We start from the raw sequence: 19553 nt of genomic DNA on the forward strand, positions 1-19553 counted from the left end.
CCAGAAGGCCAATCTTGCCTTCTGTCGTCGGGCGCACCGGACAGTCCGGTGCACACCGGACACTGTCCGGTGCCCGATTTATTTCCATAAACAGCGCAGCCGACCGTTGCCGATCGTTGCAGATCTGGCGCACCGGACAGTCCGGTGCACACCGGACAGTCCGGTGCCTCCTTCCGACCGTTGGCCAGACCACGTGTCGCACGCAGAATCCGCGGCCGACCGTTGGCCCTGGCCGACCGTTGGCTCACCGGACAGTCCGATGCACACCGGACAGTCCGGTGAATTTTAGCCGTACGCCGACGGCAAATTCCCGAGAGCGGCTTCTTCGCCCGAAGTAGCCTGGCGCACCGGACACTGTCCGGTGCACCACCGGACACTGTCCGGTGCACCACCGGACAGTCCGGTGCCCCAGACCGAAACAGCCTGTTGACTGTACACAGCCAACATTCTCCTTTTCTTCTTCTCTCTGTTTCTAACACTTAGACAAGTATATTAGTACACAAAACCAATGTACTAAGACTTAGAAACATACCTTTGTTCTAGATTTGCACATTGTTCATCCATGGGCATTGATTCACATTTAAGCACTTGTGTTGACACTCAATCACCAAAATACTTAGAAATGGCCCAAGGGCACATTTCCCTTTCAGTAACCCAACACCCCCTCCTCCGACCGTCATAGCGCTTCTTTCCACTGGCTTCATTTCTTACCTATGTATGGATGGTCTTCACCGCTGGTTACATCTAGCAAGTCCTCCTAGGGGTGAGCTCAATTTTCTCTTGATTTGCTCTCTCCTTTGTTTTTTATTGATTCATCTATGCACATTTATTGATCTATGGCGTGCCTTCAATGCGATTGGTGGAGGCAGTGACATGAAGGAGATTGTCATGCTGCCAAAGCACATCAAGGACAATGCAAACAAGGACAGAGGAAGATCGAACATGCCATTTCCAGGTGGTGACATTTCTATTCTCGCGCGCCCACCCAACATTTTTGCTTTTACTAAATGACTATGTGCGCGAATGCTTCGTGGATGTTGATAGGGATTATCTGTGCTTGACAAAACGGTATCATAGACTTGCAATTACTCCAGAATTTTCTAAGGTTGGGCATTTTGTACATTGAACTTTTGTTGTGATCGATATTCAATGTGGCTTTTGGCATTCTCTGTCACTCTAGCTAGGTCCTTGGATGAGCCACACTATTGACATGGGTTTAGGTGAGTGACTCATCGCGGTGCCTTTATATGGCTTGATCAATTCCAAATTTGCTATAGTATGGTTGTCACTAGAATTTCCTCATTTGGCATGCAATAATTACAATTGATTTGCTTGGTACTCTGATCAAAATGGGATAGTTGAGTGCTTACATATGTCGATCCACAATATTTCTTTATTATCAAGGGCAGAGTTAAAGTGAATTGTGTGGATTCACACCAACTGCACCTTTGGATCTCTTCTGGATCGTTTCATTTCAAAAAATCCTAGCCATATCCCCCTCTATCTCTGGTAAACATAGATTGAGGACTAGATAGATCAGGATAAACAAGGCGTGTTAATTGTTGACAAATATAATAAAAGTAAAGTCACAGTAATGACGAGTGAACAAACATGCCTTTGCTGCTGTTGGGGACTTGTTCTCAAATGCTATGAGTGAAGAACAAGGCAACACAAAAAATGTTAAACGTTAATGCCCTTCGTCCTTCAAGGCATTATTTCTCTTAGGATATAATGATCTTCGGACAAAGGTTATGAAGGACATACCTTCATCATTGCAGCATATGGTAATGAAAAGAGAATCATATGAAATGTAAAAGATAACATGAATAATTATGTATTATTATCAACTCATTCCTATTTTATTATCATAGGAAAGTAGAAATGATATCAAGTTACAAATGTACCTTCGGCTTAAAAGAAGGTAAGGGTACGAGCGTGACGCAAAAGCAAATGCCAAGTCAGCGTGAACAGTACGGGAGCACTGTTCATCTATTTATAGGCACGGGACGCAGCCCATGTAAAATTACACTCATGCCCTTTACATTTGCTAATGACTCTATAGTAATCCATCGAGGTCTAAATGGCCTTTTCCCTTTTAAGTCGGTTCCCTTTTCTGCTATCATGCCGAAGCTCCCCTGCGCATAGCTTCGGCTCTGCGCCAACCTTCACATTCTTTGTGCTTCTTCACACTGTGGTTCTGATCCGAGTCCGAAGGTACCTGTTCATGTATTATACTCCAGAAACATTGTTAAATCATGTTTTTGATGACCTTTGAGAGACGAAGGCCCCCAACAGTAGCCCCTCGCAAGGTTAATTTGTTAGAATAACGAATTCAGATTGCGATATAGATGAAGGCCCTAAGCCGAAGGTCCGAAAAAACACCTTCCCTTTGCTAGAATAGCAACAGTCAATGACAGAGGGGGCCCTCCAACTTGGAGCGCGCTGGGCATATAAATAAGAACTCACCCCGAGCACATTTGGTACGCTACTTGCCGCCTGTTTTGTTTGCTTAATTTTTTAGCTCTTGCCTACCAACGCTTGCTTGGTTTTTTAGATTTTCTAAGCTTCGGTTTTAAGAACACATTTTCACCATTTCCGAAGAGAAGATGTCTCAAGATAAAAAAGTTGTTGCTAAGACGAAGCTGAGCGAGGAGGAGAAGCTCCTTGAGGAGAAGACTGCTGGCTTTATTGAATCAATAGCAAAGACAAATACAGAAAAGATTACTAAGGAGATTCTAGAAGGTTTATCTGAAGATACCGATGATAGCGATAGTTATGATGCGGAAAGTGGGGGCGAAGACTCCGAAGATCGGCCCTGGCGACCAAGTCATGCAGTTTTTGGGAAATCGACTATCAGACAGAGTCATCTTGATAATATGAGAGGAAGGTATTTTCGAGATATGTCTATTGTGAGGGCTGACAACGGAGACAGGACTGTTCCTGTTCTCGAAGAAAATGAAGTCATGATCTACCGAAGCTTCTTCAAGGCTGGGCTTCGATTCCCCTTAAGCAGATTTGTGGTTGAAGTTTTAAAGATATATGAGATTTTCCATCACCAGATTACTCCTGAAGCAATTATCAGAATGGGGATCTTCGTCTGGGCCGTGAGGAGTCAAGGTTTGGAGCCAAGTGCAAAATGTTTCTGCAGCATGCACGAACTTTCATATGAGACGAAGCCCTAGGGTAAGGAACAATATCATAACAATTTTGGTTGCTATAGCTTCGTTGCTCGTTCGGGCTCAAGCTGCCCAGTGCCAACTTTTCGGAAGAGATGGCCCAGAGACTAGATGAAAGAATGGTTCTATGTGAAAAATGATTTAAAGGCGAGGGAAGACATTACAGAGATCATCATGCACCCCATTTGGTCCCGCTTCGGCCTTCGGAAACCGAAGGTAGAAATTGATGAAGCAGCCGAAGGATGCCGAAGGGCCTTCGGCATAGTTTGCTCTTTCATCGAGACAAGGGATTTAGTCCAAGAACATGTGCCTTATAGGATATGGCCATTGATAGACAACTGGGAGATGCCAAAAGAGACCATCAGCAACCCTAGTGAAGGTGATTTGGTTCGATTGAAATATTCCTTCAGGTTTAGAGACCAATTTATCGAACCAGACGATGACTGGCTGAAATGTGTTGAAAATACTAGTGATGAACTACTTGGAGCATACTCCAAGTCTGAAGATAATGCATTATCCGCGGCCTTCGAGAGCCGAAAAAAGAAAAGACTGAATAGGGTTTTTGACGCTATTGGATTTGTGTACCCTGACTATCGGTACCCGCCGCAAGGGCAGAAAAGAAAGGGTGCAACTTCTGGGAAGGATGTTGCTTCAGCTGCTCCAAGCGAGCCCGCGCCGAAGAGGAAAAAGGTGAAGGTTCTTACTCACCGACCGCGCTACATTGAACCGGCCACAGTGCGTGAATTTGGCGGTGAGACCTCTTCGGCTACTGAAGCCAAAGGACCTGCCCTTACGCAGAGGATTGAAGAGCCGGCTGCAATGCCGAAGGCTGACAAAATTGAAGAACCGAGAACCGAAGAGGCGAAAACATCAGAAATTCTAAGCCCTTCGGTAGGAGTGGGGGCGCCGAAGACACAAAAAGATCTGGCAGCAACCCCCAAGAGAAAAATGATGGCTAGTGTATTAGATGTGCTGGAGACGATAAAAACTTCAAGCTCTACTCCAGAAAAAATTGCCAAGGCTTCGAAAACACAAATTGAAACCGAGACAAAACCGACCGAAGTCGAAGCTTCAATGAGTCGGGCCGATGCCGAAGCTGGGCCTTCAGAGCCCACCAATGAGAAATCCTTGGAAATTGGAGAAAAGGCAGCGGAGGGAGAAGCTATAGAACAGATTTTGTCTGAAAAAGCTGCCGCTCCTTATCCCGAAGCTTTGAAAGAAAATATTGAATATATTATCCGTCATGCTTCAGGAAAAAAGCTCTCTAAAGAAGAAGAACGAGAAGCCCAACACTATGCCCAGAAGCTGAAATATCCAAAGGGGGTATTAGTATTCAACGGCAGCGGAGAAGAGGATTTCTTGTATTGTCTCCCAGACAGCAAGGAGATTTCTGTCTGCCGGGAGATGAGCAGAAGCTTCGGATTCCCGACATTAGAAGACGGGCTTTCGGTGCTGTCGAAAGATGAATTGGCCGACAGTTTAGCATATAATAGTATAAAGGTGTGAAAATCAATTTTCTGTACTTAAAAACGAATTTTTTTTATTTGCTTATACTCAATACCGTACTTCTTTTGCAGGGACTGATTCTTAGCAATACCCTCAGGGCGCAGAAAAATGCCGAAGACGAAGGATGCACTATAGCTCTGAACAACCTTCGTTCCGAAGTAATTGAACTAAGTAACGAAGGTCTTGAAAAAGATAAAATATTAAATTCATTGGTGAGCAAAATAAAAGAAGACGAAGCTACTTCCAAAGCCCAAGCTGAAGCCCAGAAATGTGAAATTGAAGACCTTCGGAAACAGCTGGCTAAAGCCAAATTAAAATGCGTTGTTGCCGAAGCTGAACGAGATGCCAGTGATTACTGGAAAAATTACTGGGAAAAAACAGTTGCAGAACTTCGCACATCAAAAGAAAGATGTTTTAAAAAATCTATAGAATGAGTGAAAAAGATAAAAACTAGTTTCGCCAACGTTGGCGCATATTCAAGCGAAGATAACTTCATACGGGGCGACCCCGAAGGCCCAATTGAGTGGATCGGCAACGAAGCCGAAGCTTTTGAAGAAATTTTGAGCGACCGCGGGGACGTCTGTGCCTTCTCTGGTGCAAGAGGAGTTGCAGCTATTTTGGAGAAAGCAGGGTGCGAACATATGAAAATTTTGGCCCAAGCCGAAGCTGCTTTCTCTGTTGATGATACGAAAGACCCCTCGACCGAAGCAAGCTTGATTGGCGGAAAATTTTTCACTGACGTCTGGGAAAATGGCGGCCGAGGGATGGCCCACGAAATAATAAAGAAGAGCGAAAAAGATACTCATGACGCTAGAGAAGCAACAAAAGCAGCTGAAAAAGCTGTGGAACTCGAAAGGCGGATATGTATTACTTAATAGCTTTTAACTTTATTGTTTATTTTTATGACTTCGAACTAATTTATGTTTTCTACCGCATCTAAACTATCTCCTCCCCTAGAGCCCTTCGAGTCACTGGCCGACCCAGAGGCGAAGGATTCAACAGAAATTATTAGCATGGCCAAAACTATTATGGACGAAGTCGTTACCCAATTATTGACCGAAGCTGCAGATAAAGTTTTGAAAGAAGAAGAATAGCTATTGTAAAAACATTGCCAGAATATGAATGTAACATTTGCTGAACTACGCTTGTAATATTTAGTGCTCATGGGTTTTGAATGTAATATCTAAATGGCTTTGTAATTCATTTCTTTGCGATGCATGAAACTTTTATGTACATACCGTTTTTGAGCCTTCGGCAAAAAAACACCTTCCCGTCTTTTCATGCTTCGTAAAGAAGGGCTTTTATGCTTCGTAAAAAATCCTCCAATCGTGGCAAAAACATTAATGCTTCGTCAACAATAGATTTTTTCCTCCACATCAGAGTGCTTCGTAAAAAAATCCTCCAAGCGTCGCCAAAACATTAATGCTTCGTCAACAATAGATTTTTTCCTCCATATCAGAGCTGATGAAGCTGTATTTCTTCAAAACTTATTTTGTGCCTTAGTACAATTTCATTTTTTTCGAAGCATTCTCCGAAGGTCAACATTGTATCCCCTTCTTGTGCCATTGATGCAATATGATGTATGATGTTATGCTATGCGAAATGATGTGATGATGTTATGCTATGCAAAATGATATTTGTGCCGAAGACACACATCCCCATAGTGGAATACACAGTCTCTTTGCCGTTTATTTTTCGGCTTCACCGCTTATTTTTTTGGTGTATCAGCACTGACTTTTCGCTGTAAGTTCTGCATTCCCTTAGGAACGTCTTTTGAACTTCTTCGCCTTCTATTTCGGTGGTATTCGCGTTGACTTTTCGTGCTTCGCCTTATATTTCGGCGGTATTTGGCTCTGCATTTCCTTTGGAACGACTTTTGAGCAGAAAACTTACACTGCGCTCCCTTAGGAACGACTTTTTATAGCTTCGGCAAACTTACACTGCGTTCCTTATAACGACTTTTTGTAGCTTCGGTGAAACTTGTAATGTGATTTTTAGCCCCGCGTTCCCTTAGGAACGACTTTTGTGCTTCAGCGACTTTTTTGAACTTCGTGAGTCTGTGGAGAAGATATATTACACTATGGCAAGAATGAAGCTATTAGAGGAAATTGAAAACGACAAAAGAACTAGGTTTTCAATGATTGTTTCTTATTAAAAAAGAAAATGATAATGAATGTAAAAACTGTTTCAGGGGTAGGATATCTCTTAATAGATATGCTTCGATTCTGGCACAGTACTATTGACTTTGCGAGCTTCGGACTCCTCCCTGAAATCTCGCTGTTGATGGGTCTATTGGCTCCCTTCTGGCTGCTAGCCTCGTGAATATGCAGGTTGTAGTGGTGGCGGAGGTGGAGGTTGTGGCCAGGATGCCTGTGGCTGACTAGCTGAAGCAACAGACGCTGCAGGATGGTTACCCACATACTCTGGTATGTAGGGTGAGTGATACGAAGCAGTATGCATGACCTGCTTCGGCTGGTTCTGCTGAGTTGTAGCTTCTGCTATTTCCTTTTGTTTCTGAATGGTGACATGGCACATCTTTGTAGTATGTCCCTTGTCCTCACCACAGAATAAGTAATAAATTTTCCTAGGTTGATCCCCAAACCTTCCTCTGAAGCCCCTGGCGCCTCTACCTCTTGGAGCTGGTGGCCGAAGATAGCTTTGTTGCTACCCCGAAGCTTGCGAGGAATATTGTGGCCTCTGTTGTTGACTTCCTCTGTCGTCACTCTGGGTGGAGTGGATTGACCTGACATGCCTTGGGTGGATTCTCCCTCCGAAGCCCCTGGTCATCTCAGAGAACCTGTAGGCTTCCTCCCTTCTTTGGCGAAAATCATTGTCAGCGCGGATGTATTCATCCATCTTTTGAAGCAGCTTCTCCAAAGTATGTGGAGGCTTTCTAGCAAAATACTGGGCAGTAGGTCTTGGACGAAGCCCCTTGATCATGGCCTCAATGAAAATTTCATTGGGCACAGTAGGCGCTTGTGCTCTCAGACGCAAGAATCTTCTGACGTATGCCTGGAGATACTCCTCATGATCCTGCGTGCATTGAAATAGAGCCTGAGTTGTGACTGGCTTTGTCTGAAAGCCCTGGAAACTTGTCACCAGCATGTCCTTGAGCTTCTGCCATGAAGTGATAGTCCCTGGCCGAAGAAAAGAATACCACGTTTGAGCCACATTCTTAACTGCCATAACGAAGGACTTGGCCATGACAGCTGCATTACCTCCGTATGAAGATATAGTTGCTTCATAACTCATCAAAAACTGCTTCAGGTCTGAATGCCCATCATACATCGAAAGCTGATGTGGCTTATACGATGGGGGCCATGGGATAGCCTGCAGTTCTGCTGCCAGAGGAGAAGCATCGTCAAAAGTAAAGGTACCATGATTAAAATCATCATACCATCCATCATTATCGAACAAGCCTTCTTGATGAAGCTCCCTGTGTTGGGGCCTTCATTCTTGTTCATCTTGAGCAAGATGGCGTACTTCTTCAGTGGCTTTGTCAATCTGCCTTTGAAGGTCGGCTAGCCGAGCCATCTTCTCCTTCTTCCTTTGTACTTGTTGATGAAGCATCTCCATGTTTCTGATTTCTTGGTCCAACTCGTCCTCCTAGGGTGTTGGACTAGTGGCCTTCCTCTTCTGGCTTCGGGCCTCTCGAAGAGAAAGGGTCTCCTGGTTCGGGTCCAGCGGCTGCAGAGCGGCAGCCCCTGTCGCTGAAGCTTTCTTCGGTGCCATGACGAAGGTCAGTGCTTGCCGAAGGTGGTCGAAAAGGATTCACCGGAGGTGGGCGCCAATGTTGGGGACTTGTTCTCAAATGCTATGAGTGAAGAACAAGGCAACACAAAAAATGTTAAACGTTAATGCCCTTCGTCCTTTGAGGCATTATTTCCCTTAGGATATAATGATCTTCGGACGAAGGTTATGAAGGACATACCTTCATCATTGCAGCATATGGTAATGAAAAGAGAATCATATGAAATGTAAAAGATAACATGAATAATTATGTATTATTATCAACTCATTCCTATTTTATTATCATAGTAAAGTAGAAATGATATCAAGTTACAAATGTACCTTCAGCTTAAAAGAAGGTAAGGGTACGAGCGTGACGCAAAAGCAAATGCCAAGTCAGCGTGAACAGTACGGGAGCACTGTTCATCTATTTATAGGCACGGGACGCAGCCCATGTAAAATTACACTCATGCCCTTTACATTTGCTAATGACTCTATAGTAATTGAAAGTCGCCTAGAGGGGGGTGAATAGGGCGAAACTGAAATTTACAAAGTTAATCACAACTACAAGTCGGGTTAGCGTTAGAAATATAATCGAGTCCGCGAGAGAGGGTGAAAAACAAATCGCAAGCGAATAAAGAAGTGTGACACGCGGATTTGTTTTACCGAGGTTCGGTTCTCGCAAACCTACTCCCCGTTGAGGAGGCCACAAAGGCCGGGTCTTTTTCAACCCCTTCCCTCTCTCAAACGGTCCCTCGGACCGAGTGAGCTTTCTCTTCTCAAATCAACCGGGAACAAAACTTCCCCGCAAGGACCACCACACAATTGGTGTCTCTTGCCTCGGTTACAAGTGAGTATTGATCTCAAGAAAGAATGAGAAAGAAGAAAGCAATCCAAGCGCAAGAGCTCAAAAGAACACAACAAATCACTCTCACTAGTCACTAAAGCTTTTGTGGAATTGGGAGAGGATTTGATCACTTGGGTGTGTCTTGTATTGAATGCCTAGCTCTTGTAAGTGGTTGGAAATGTGAAAACTTGGATAACTTGAATGTGGGGTGGTTGGGCCGTTTGGTGGAGGCTGTCTGTCGCATGGTGCACCGGACAGTCCGGTGCACACCGGACAGTGTCCAGTGCGCCAGCCACGTCACCAGTCCGTTGGATTCCGACCGTTGGAGCTCTGACTGCTGTGCCCGCCTGGATGTCCGGTGGCACACCGGACATGTACTGTAGAGTGTCCGTTGCGCCACTTCGCGCGTGCCTGACTTCTGCGCGCTCTAGCGCGCATTTAATGCTTCTGCAGGTGACCGTTGGCGCGAAGTAGTCGTTGCTCCGCTGGCTCACCGAACAGTCCGGTGTACACCGGACATGTCCGGTGAATTATAGCGGAGCGAATTCCCGAAGCTGGCGAGTTCTAAAGTCGCTCTTCCTTGGAGCACCAGACAGTCCGGTGAATTATAGCGAAGCGCCTCTGGATTTTCTCGAAGGTGAAGAGTTCAGCGTGAAGTCCCCTGGTGCACCGGACACTGTCCGGTGGTGCACCGGACATTGTCCGGTGGCACACCGGACAGTCCGGTGCGCCAGACCAGGGCACACTTCGGTTATCCCTTGCTCTCTTTGTTGAACCCAATTCTTGGTCTTTTTATTGGCTAAGTGTGAACCTTTGGCACCTGTATAACTTATACACTAGAGCAAAACTAGTTAGTCCAATTATTTGTGTTGGGCAATTCAACCACCAAAATCAATTAGGAACTAGGTGTAAGCCTAATTCCCTTTCAATCTCCCCCTTTTTGGTGATTGATGCCAACACAAACCAAAGCAAATATGGAAGTGCATAGTTGAACTAGTTTGCATAATGTAAGTGCAAAGGTTGCTTGGAATGGAGCCAATATAAATACTTATAAGATACGCATGGATTGTTTCTTCATTTTTAACATTTTGGACCACGCTTGCACCATATGTTTTGTTTTTGCAAATTCTTTTGTAAAACCTTTTCAAAGTTCTTTTGCAAATAGTCAAAGGTAAATAATAAGATTTTGAGAAGCATTTCCAAGATTTGAAATTTGCTCCCCCTGTTTCAAATGCTTTTCCTTTGACTAAACAAAACTCCCCCTAAATGAAATCCCCCTCTTAGTGTTCAAGAGGGTTTTGAGATATCGATTTTGAAAATACTACTCTCTCCCCTTTTTGAACACAAGGAGATACTAAATTGAAAATCATATCATTTGAAATTTACCAATTGAAAAACTCCTTTTTAAAAAAATTAGTAGTTTGGTGGTGCGGTCCTTTTGCTTTGGGCTAATACTTTCTCCCCCTTTGGCATGAATCGCCAAAAACGGATACTTTGAGTGAAATATAAGCCCTTTTTAAACAATTTTCTCCCCTTTGGCAAATAGAACATATGAGTGAAGATAATACCAAAGACGGAGTCCTTTTGCTTTAAACTCAGGCTCTCTCCCCCAAAGATAGAGAGTGGCCCGGAGCGACGGCGAAGGATGAGTTACGGAGTGGAAGCCTTTGTCTTCGCCGAAGACTCCAATTCCCTTTCAATATACCTATGACTTGGTTTGAAATTCACTTGAAAACACATTAGTCATAGCACATGAAAGAGATATGATCAAAGGTATATGAATGAGCTATGTGTGCAAATCAACAAAAGAAATTCCTAGAATCAAGGATATTTAGCTCATGTCTAAGTTTGTTAAAAGTTTGTTCATCTAGTGGCTTGGTAAAGATATCGGCTAATTGATCTTTAGTATTGATATACGAAATCTCGATATCTCCCTTTTGTTGGTGATCCCTTAAAAAGTGATATCGAATGGCTATGTGTTTAGTGCGGCTATGTTCAACGGGATTATCCGCCATGCAGATTGCACTCTCATTATCACATAGAAGAGGAACTTTGGTTAATTTGTAACCATAGTCACTAAGGGTTTGCCTCATCCAAAGTAGTTGCGCGCAACAATGGCCTGCGGCAATGTACTCGGCTTCGGCGGTAGAAAGAGCGACCGAATTTTGCTTCTTTGAAGCCCAAGACACCAAGGATCTTCCCAAGAACTAGCAAGTCCCCGATGTGCTCTTCCTATTGATTTTACACCCCGCCCAATCGGCATCCGAATAACCAATCAAATCAAATGTGGATCCCCTAGGATACCAAAGCCCAAACTTAGGAGTATAAACTAAATATCTCAAGATTCGTTTTACGGCCGTAAGGTGAGCTTCCTTAGGGTCGGCTTGGAATCTTGCACACATGCATACGGAAAGCATAATATCTGGTCGAGATGCACATAAATAGAGTAAAGAGCCTATCATCGACCGGTATACCTTTTGATCTACGGATTTACCTTCCGTGTCGAGGTCGAGATGCCCATTTGTTCCCATGGGTGTCTTGATGGGTTTGGCATCCTTCATTCCAAACTTGCTTAGAATATCTTGAGTATACTTTGTTTGGCTTAGGAAGGTGCCCTCTTGGAGTTGCTTCACTTGAAATCCTAAGAAATACTTCAACTCCCCCATCATAGACATCTCGAATTTTTGTGTCATGATCCTACTAAATTCTTCACATGTAGACTCGTTAGTAGACCCAAATATAATATCATCAACATAAATTTGGCATACAAACAAGTCATTTTCAAGAGTTTTAGTGAAGAGTGTAGGATCGGCCTTTCCGACTTTGAATCCATTAGTGATAAGGAAATCTCTAAGGCATTCATACCATGCTCTTGGGGCTTGCTTGAGCCCATAGAGTGCCTTAGAGAGTTTATACACATGATTAGGGTACTCACTATCTTCAAAGCCGGGAGGTTGCTCAACATAGACCTCTTCCTTGATTGGTCCATTGAGGAAGGCACTTTTCACGTCCATTTGATAAAGCTTGAAGCCATGGTAAGTAGCATAGGCTAATAATATACGAATTGATTCAAGCCTAGCTACGGGTGCATAGGTTTCACCGAAATCCAAACCTTCGACTTGGGAGTATCCCTTGGCCACAAGTCGGGCTTTGTTCCTTGTCACCACACCATGCTCGTCTTGCTTGTTGCGGAACACCCATTTGGTTCCTACAACATTTTGATTAGGACGTGGAACCAAATGCCATACCTCGTTCCTAGTGAAGTTGTTGAGCTCCTCTTGCATCACCACCACCCAATCCGAATCTTGAAGTGCTTCCTCTACCCTGTGTGGCTCAATAGAGGAAACAAAAGAGTAATGTTCACAAAAATGTGCAACACGAGATCTTGTGGTTACCCCCTTATGAATGTCGCCGAGGATGGTGTCGACGGGGTGATCTCGTTGGATTGCTTGGTGGACTCTTGGGTGTGGCGGTCTTGGTTCTTCATCCTCCTTGTCTTGATCATTTGCATCTCCCCCTTGATCATTGCCGTCATCTTGAGGTGGCTCATTTGCTTGATCTTCTCCTTCATCAACTTGAGCCTCATCCTCATTTTGAGTTGGTGGAGATGCTTGCGTGGAGGAGGATGGTTGATCTTGTGCATTTGGAGGCTCTTCGGATTCCTTAGGACACACATCCCCAATGGACATGTTCCTTAGCGCGATGCATGGAGCCTCTTCATCACCTATCTCATCAAGATCAACTTGCTCTACTTGAGAGCCGTTAGTCTCATCAAACACAACGTCACAAGAAACTTCAACTTGTCCAGAGGACTTGTTAAAGACTCTATATGCCCTTGTGTTTGAATCATATCCTAGTAAAAAGCCTTCTACAGTCTTAGGAGCAAATTTAGATTTTCTACCTCTTTTAACAAGAATAAAGCATTTGCTACCAAAGACTCTAAAATATGAAATATTGGGCTTTTTATCGGTTAGGAGTTCATATGATGTCTTCTTGAGGATTCGGTGTAGATACAACCGGTTGATGGCGTAGCAGGCGGTGTTGACCGCCTCGGCCCAAAACCGATCCGAAGTCTTGTACTCATCAAGCATGGTTCTTGCCATGTCCAATAGAGTTCTATTCTTCCTCTCCACTACACCATTTTGTTGTGGGGTGTAGGGAGAAGAGAACTCATGCTTGATGCCCTCCTCCTCAAGGAAGCCTTCGATTTGTGAGTTCTTGAACTCCGTCCCGTTGTCGCTTCTAATTTTCTTGATCCTTAAGCCGAACTCATTTTGAGCTCGTCTCAAGAATCCCTTTAAGGTCTCTTGGGTATGAGATTTTTCCTGCAAAAAGAATACCCAAGTGAAGCGAGAATAATCATCCACAATAACTAGACAGTACTTACTCCCGCCGATGCTTATGTAAGCAATCGGCCCGAATAGGTCCATGTGTAGGAGTTCCAGTGGCCTGTCAATCATCATGATGTTCTTATGTGGATGATGGGCACCAACTTGCTTTCCTGCTTGGCATGCGCTACAAATCCTGTCTTTCTCAAAATGAACATTTGTTAGTCCTAAAATGTGTTCTCCCTTTAGAATCTTATGAAGATTCTTCATCCCAACATGGGCTAGTCGGCGGTGCCAAAGCCAACCCATGTTAGTCTTAGCAATTAAGCAAGTGTCGAGTTCAGCTCTATCAAAATCTACCAAGTATAGCTGACCCTCTAACACTCCCTTAAATGCTATTGAATCATCACTTCTTCTAAAGACAGTGACACCTACATCAGTAAATAGACAGTTGTAGCCCATTTTGCATAATTGAGATACAGAAAGCAAATTGTAATCTAATGAATCTACAAGAAAAACATTGGAAATAGAATGGTCAGGTGATATAGCAATTTTACCCAATCCTTTGACCAAACCTTGATTTACATCCCCGAATGTGATAGCTCGTTGGGGATCTTAGTTTTTCTTGTAGGAGGAGAACATTTTCTTCTCCCCTGTCATGTGGTTTGTGCACCCGTTGTCGATGATCCAACTTGAGCCCCCGGATGCATAAACCTACAAAACAATTTTAGTTCTTGACTTTAGGTACCCAAATGGTTTTGGGTCCTTTGGCATTAGACACAAGAACTTTGGGTACCTAAACACAAGTCTTTGACCCCTTGTGCTTGCCCCCAACATATTTGGCAACTACCTTGCCGGATTTGTTAGTCAACACATAAGATGCATCAAAGGTTTTAAATGAAATGCTATGTTCACTTGATGCACTAGGAGTTTTCTTCTTAGGCGACTTAGCATGGGTTGGTTGCCTAGAACTAGACGTCTCACCCTTATACATAAATGCATGGTTAGGGCCAGAGTGAGACTTCCTAGAATGAATTCTCCTAATTTTGCTCTCAGGATAACCGGCAGGGTACAAAATGTAACCCTCGTTATCCTGAGGCATGGGAGCCTTGCCCTTAACAAAGTTAGACAATTTCTTAGGAGGGGCATTAAGTTTGACATTGCCTCCCTGTTGGAATCCAATCCCATCCTTAATGCCAGGGCGTCTCCCACTATAAAGCATACTACGAGCAAATTTAAATTTTTCATTTTCAATTTCATGCTCGGCAATTTTAGCATCTAATTTTGCTATATGATCATTTTGTTGTTTAATTAAAGCCATGTGATCATGTATAGCGTTAATATCAACATCTCTACATCTAGTGCAAATATAAGTATGTTCAACGGTAGATGTAGAGGGTTTGCAAGATTTTAATTCTACAACCTTAGCATGCAATATATCATTTTTACTTCTAAGGTCGGAAATGGTAGCATTGCAAACATCAAAATCTTTAGCCTTAGCAAGCAATTTTTCATTTTTATCTTTAAGGCTAGCAAGAGAGATGTTCAATTCTTCAATCTTAGCAAGCAAATCATCATTATCATTTCTAAGATTGGGAATTGAAACATTACAAGCAATAGAATCAACCTTAGCTAACAAATTAGCATTCTCATTTCTAAGGTTGTCTATGGTTTCATGGCAAGTGCTTAGCTCACTAGATAATTTTTCACATTTTTCAACTTCTAGAGCATAATCATTTTTAACTTTAACATGCTTTTTGTTTTCCTTGATTAGGAAGTCCTCTTGGGAGTCCAAGAGATCATCCTTCTCATGGATGGCACTAATTAATTCATTTAATTTCTCTTTTTGTTGCATGTTTAAGTTGGCAAAAAGAGTACGCAAATTATCTTCCTCATCACTAGCATTATCATCGCTAGAGGATTCATATCTAGTGGAGGATTTAGATTTAACCTTTTTCTTTTTGTCGTCCTTTGCCATGAGGCACTTGTGGCCGACGTTGGGGAAGAGAAGTCCCTTGGTGACGACGATGTTGGCGGCGTCCTCGTCGGAGGAGGAGTCGCTAGAGCTTTCGTCGGAGTCCCACTCGCGACAAACATGGGCATCGCCTCCCTTCTTCTTGTAGTACCTCTTCTTCTCCTTTCTTCTCCCCTTCTTGTCGTCGCCCCTGTCACTGTCACTAGAAATAGGACATTTTGCTATAAAGTGACCGGGCTTACCACACTTGTAGCAAACCTTCTTGGAGCGGGGCTTGTAGTCTTTCCCCCTCCTTTGCTTGAGGATTTGGCGAAAGCTTTTGATGACGAGCGCCATTTCCTCGTTGTCGAGCTTGGAGGCGTCGATGGGTGTTCTACTCGGTGTAGACTCCTCCTTCTTCTCCTTCGTCGCCTTAAATGCGACCGGTTGTGCTTCGGACATGGAGGGGCCGTCAAGCTCGTTGATCTTCCTTGAGCCTTTGATCATAAACTCAAAGCTCACAAAATTCCCGATTACTTCCTCGGGAGTCATTAGTGTGTATCTAGGATTGCCACGAATTAATTGTACTTGAGTAGGGTTAAGGAAAATAAGTGATCTTAGAATAACCTTAACCACCTCGTGGTCATCCCACTTCTTGCTCCCGAGGTTGCGCACTTGATTCACCAAGGTTTTGAGCCGGTTGTACATGTCTTGTGGCTCCTCCCCTTGGCGAAGACGGAAGCGACCGAGCTCCCCCTCGATCGTTTCCCGCTTGGTGATCTTGGTGAGTTCATCACCCTCGTGTGCGGTCTTGAGCACGTCCCAAACTTCCTTGGCACTCTTTAATCCTTGCACCTTGTTGTACTCCTCCCTACTTAGAGAGGCGAGGAGTATGGTTGTGGCTTGGGAGTTGAAGTGCTCGATTTGGGCCACCTCGTCCTCATCATAATCCTCATCCCCTACGAATGGTACCTGTGCTCCAAACTCAACAACATTCCATATACTTTTGTGGAGTGAGGTTAGGTGATATTTCATTAAATCACTCCACCTAGCATAATCTTCACCGTCAAAGGTTGGCGGTTTGCCTAATGGAACGGAAAGTAATGGAGTATGTCTAGAAATGCGAGGGTAGTGTAAGGGGATCTTACTAAACTTCTTGCGCTCATGGCGCTTAGAAGTTATGGAGGGCGCGTCAGAGCCGGAGGTAGATGGCGATGAGGTGTCGGTCTCATAGTAGACCACCTTCCTCATCTTCTTTATCTTGTCGCCACTCCGATGCGACTTGTGGGAAGAAGCTTTCTTTTCCTTCCCCTTTCCCTTTTTGCGGGACTCTTCCAATGAAGCCTTCACGTGGCTTGTAGTGGGCTTTTCGCCGGTCTCCATCTCCTTCTTGGCGTGATCTCCCGACATCACTTCGAGCGGTTAGGCTCTAATGAAGCACCGGGTTCTGATACCAATTGAAAGTCGCCTAGAGGGAGGGTGAATAGGGCGAAACTGAAATTTACAAAGTTAATCACAACTACAAGTCGGGTTAGCGTTAGAAATATAATCGAGTCCGCGAGAGAGGGTGAAAAACAAATCGCAAGCGAATAAATAAGTGTGACACGCGGATTTGTTTTACCGAGGTTTGGTTCTCGCAAACCTACTCCCCGTTGAGGAGGCCACAAAGGTCGGGTCTTTTTCAACCCCTTCCCTCTCTCAAACGGTCCCTCGGACCGAGTGAGCTTTCTCTTCTCAAATCAACCGGGAACAAAACTTCCCTGCAAGGACCACCACACAATTGGTGTCTCTTGCCTCGGTTACAAGTGAGTATTGATCTCAAGAAAGAATGAGAAAGAAGAAAGCAATCCAAGCGCAAAAGCTCAAAAGAACACAACAAATCACTCTCACTAGTCACTAAAGCTTTTGTGGAATTGGGAGAGGATTTGATCACTTGGGTGTGTCTTGTATCGAATGCCTAGCTCTTGTAAGTGGTTGGAAGTGTGAAAACTTGGATAACTTGAATGTGGGGTGGTTGGGGTTATTTATAACCCCAACCACCAAACTAGCCGTTTGGTGGAGGCTGTCTGTCGCATGGTGCACCAGACAGTCCGGTGCACACCGGACAGTGTCCGGTGCGCCAGCCACATCACCAGGCTGTTGGATTCCGACCGTTGGAGCTCTGACTGCTGGGCCCGCCTGGATGTCCGGTGGCATACCGGACATGTACTGTAGAGTGTCTGGTGCGCCACTTCGCGCGTGCCTGACTTCTGCGCGCTCTGGCGCGCATTTAATGCTTCTGCAGGTGACCGTTGGCGCGAAGTAGTCGTTGCTCCGCTGGCTCACAGGACAGTCCGGTGTACACCGGACATGTCCGGTGAATTATAGCGGAGTGAATTCCCGAAGTTGGCGAGTTCCAGAGTCGCTCTTCCTTAGAGCGCCGGACACTGTCCGGTGTACACCAGACAGTCCGGTGAATTATAGAGAAGCGCCTCTGGATTTTCCCGAAGGTGAAGAGTTCAGCGTGAAGTCCCCTGGTGCACCGGACACTGTCCGGTGGTGCACCGGACATTGTCCGGTGGCGCACCGGACAGTCCGGTGCGCCAGACCAGGGCACACTTCGGTTATGCCTTGCTCTCTTTGTTGAACCCAATTCTTGGTCTTTTTATTGGCTAAGTGTGAACCTTTGACACCTGTATAACTTATACACTAGAGCAAAACTAGTTAGTCCAATTATTTGTGTTGGGCAATTCAACCACCAAAATCAATTAGGAACTAGGTGTAAGCCTAATTCCCTTTCAGTAATCCATCGAGGTCTAAATGGCCTTTTCCCTTTTAAGTCGGTTCCTTTTTCTGCTATCATGCCGAAGCTCCCCTGCGTATAGCTTCGGCTCTGCGCCAACCTTCGCATTCTTTGTGCTTCTTCACACTGTGGTTCTGATCCGAGTCCGAAGGTACCTGTTCATGTATTATACTACAGAAACATTGTTAAATCATGTTTTTGAGGATCTTCGAGAGACGAAGGCCCCCAACAGCTGCTTCGTCTGTTTGAAACTAGAGATATCAACCTTTAAGTGCAGCTTAAGGTTTTTTTGGGATGATTCTATGTTTATCATCGCAGGATATAATGCACATGGGTTAGTTCATCTCTTTTTCTTTTGCACCCAGGTATGCCATTTTGGGGATTTCTCCACTATGTATGTTTAAATGAACACATTATTTAGAAGCCTTTTATTATCATGTTGTTATGTTCTATGTTGTTTACTGCTTGCTTGGTGTAATCTCTAGACCCGTGGATCCAGTTGCTTTTGCAAGGGAAAGAGATATGCCTTCTGATTCAGATAGGACCTTAAATGAAGACAAGCTTTCATATCTTGTAGTATGCCACGGGAGCATCAAAAGATCTTTGAATTGGGTTGAAGAAAACGTAGAACATAGTGTAAAATCTTATAGTGTAATCTTATAATGTAAAATTTAGAGTCTATTATGACCCATACATATAAGTGCCTTGTGAACGTTTATGGAACCAGGGAAGAAGACATTGTTCTGTATGGCCAGTCTGTTGGTAGCGGACCAACCCTTGATCTAACTGTTCGTTTCAATCGTGAAGGGATGTGGTATTAATCATAGATAAGGGGTGTTTAGTTCCAGAGACTAATGTTTAGTACGTGTCACATAGAATATTTGAATCTCATTTTACTATGAGTTTTGTATATCATAGTGACATTTGTCGTTATGTATTGATGTTTTATACTCACATTGTTTGGTTGCTGAACTAGCGTTCGGCTGCTGCTCCTGCTACGTCACGTTATATAAAAAGTAAATATTGTAGCATTTGCAGCTGTCACAGCTCTTAGACCATCACCGAATAAGTGTACTAATTTTTAACTTACGTAGCGAAGCATGGGCACATACCTAGTATGTATTGAAGTAAATACTAGAGTATCCAAACAAAGTATTAAAGGAAAGGTCGTGGAGTTTTTGCTGGACTCCCTGGGGCTACCTGATTCTGACAAAGTGCTCCCTATATATCT

General features: G+C 44.1%; 1 long non-coding RNA gene across 1 annotated transcript; it reads left to right on the forward strand.

Annotated features, from left to right (window-relative positions):
- The first annotated feature begins 1136 nt into the window (after positions 1–1136).
- Positions 1137–18881, forward strand: LOC109940812 (uncharacterized). The gene is made up of 3 exons (XR_002263510.1): positions 1137–1220; positions 18641–18687; positions 18808–18881. It is a non-coding gene; the product is annotated as an uncharacterized lncRNA (long non-coding RNA).
- The last annotated feature ends 672 nt before the right edge of the window (positions 18882–19553 follow it).

The sequence above is a fragment of the Zea mays genome, chromosome 7 (assembly GCF_902167145.1).
Source record: "Zea mays cultivar B73 chromosome 7, Zm-B73-REFERENCE-NAM-5.0, whole genome shotgun sequence".
Classification (NCBI taxonomy): Eukaryota; Viridiplantae; Streptophyta; class Magnoliopsida; order Poales; family Poaceae; genus Zea; species Zea mays.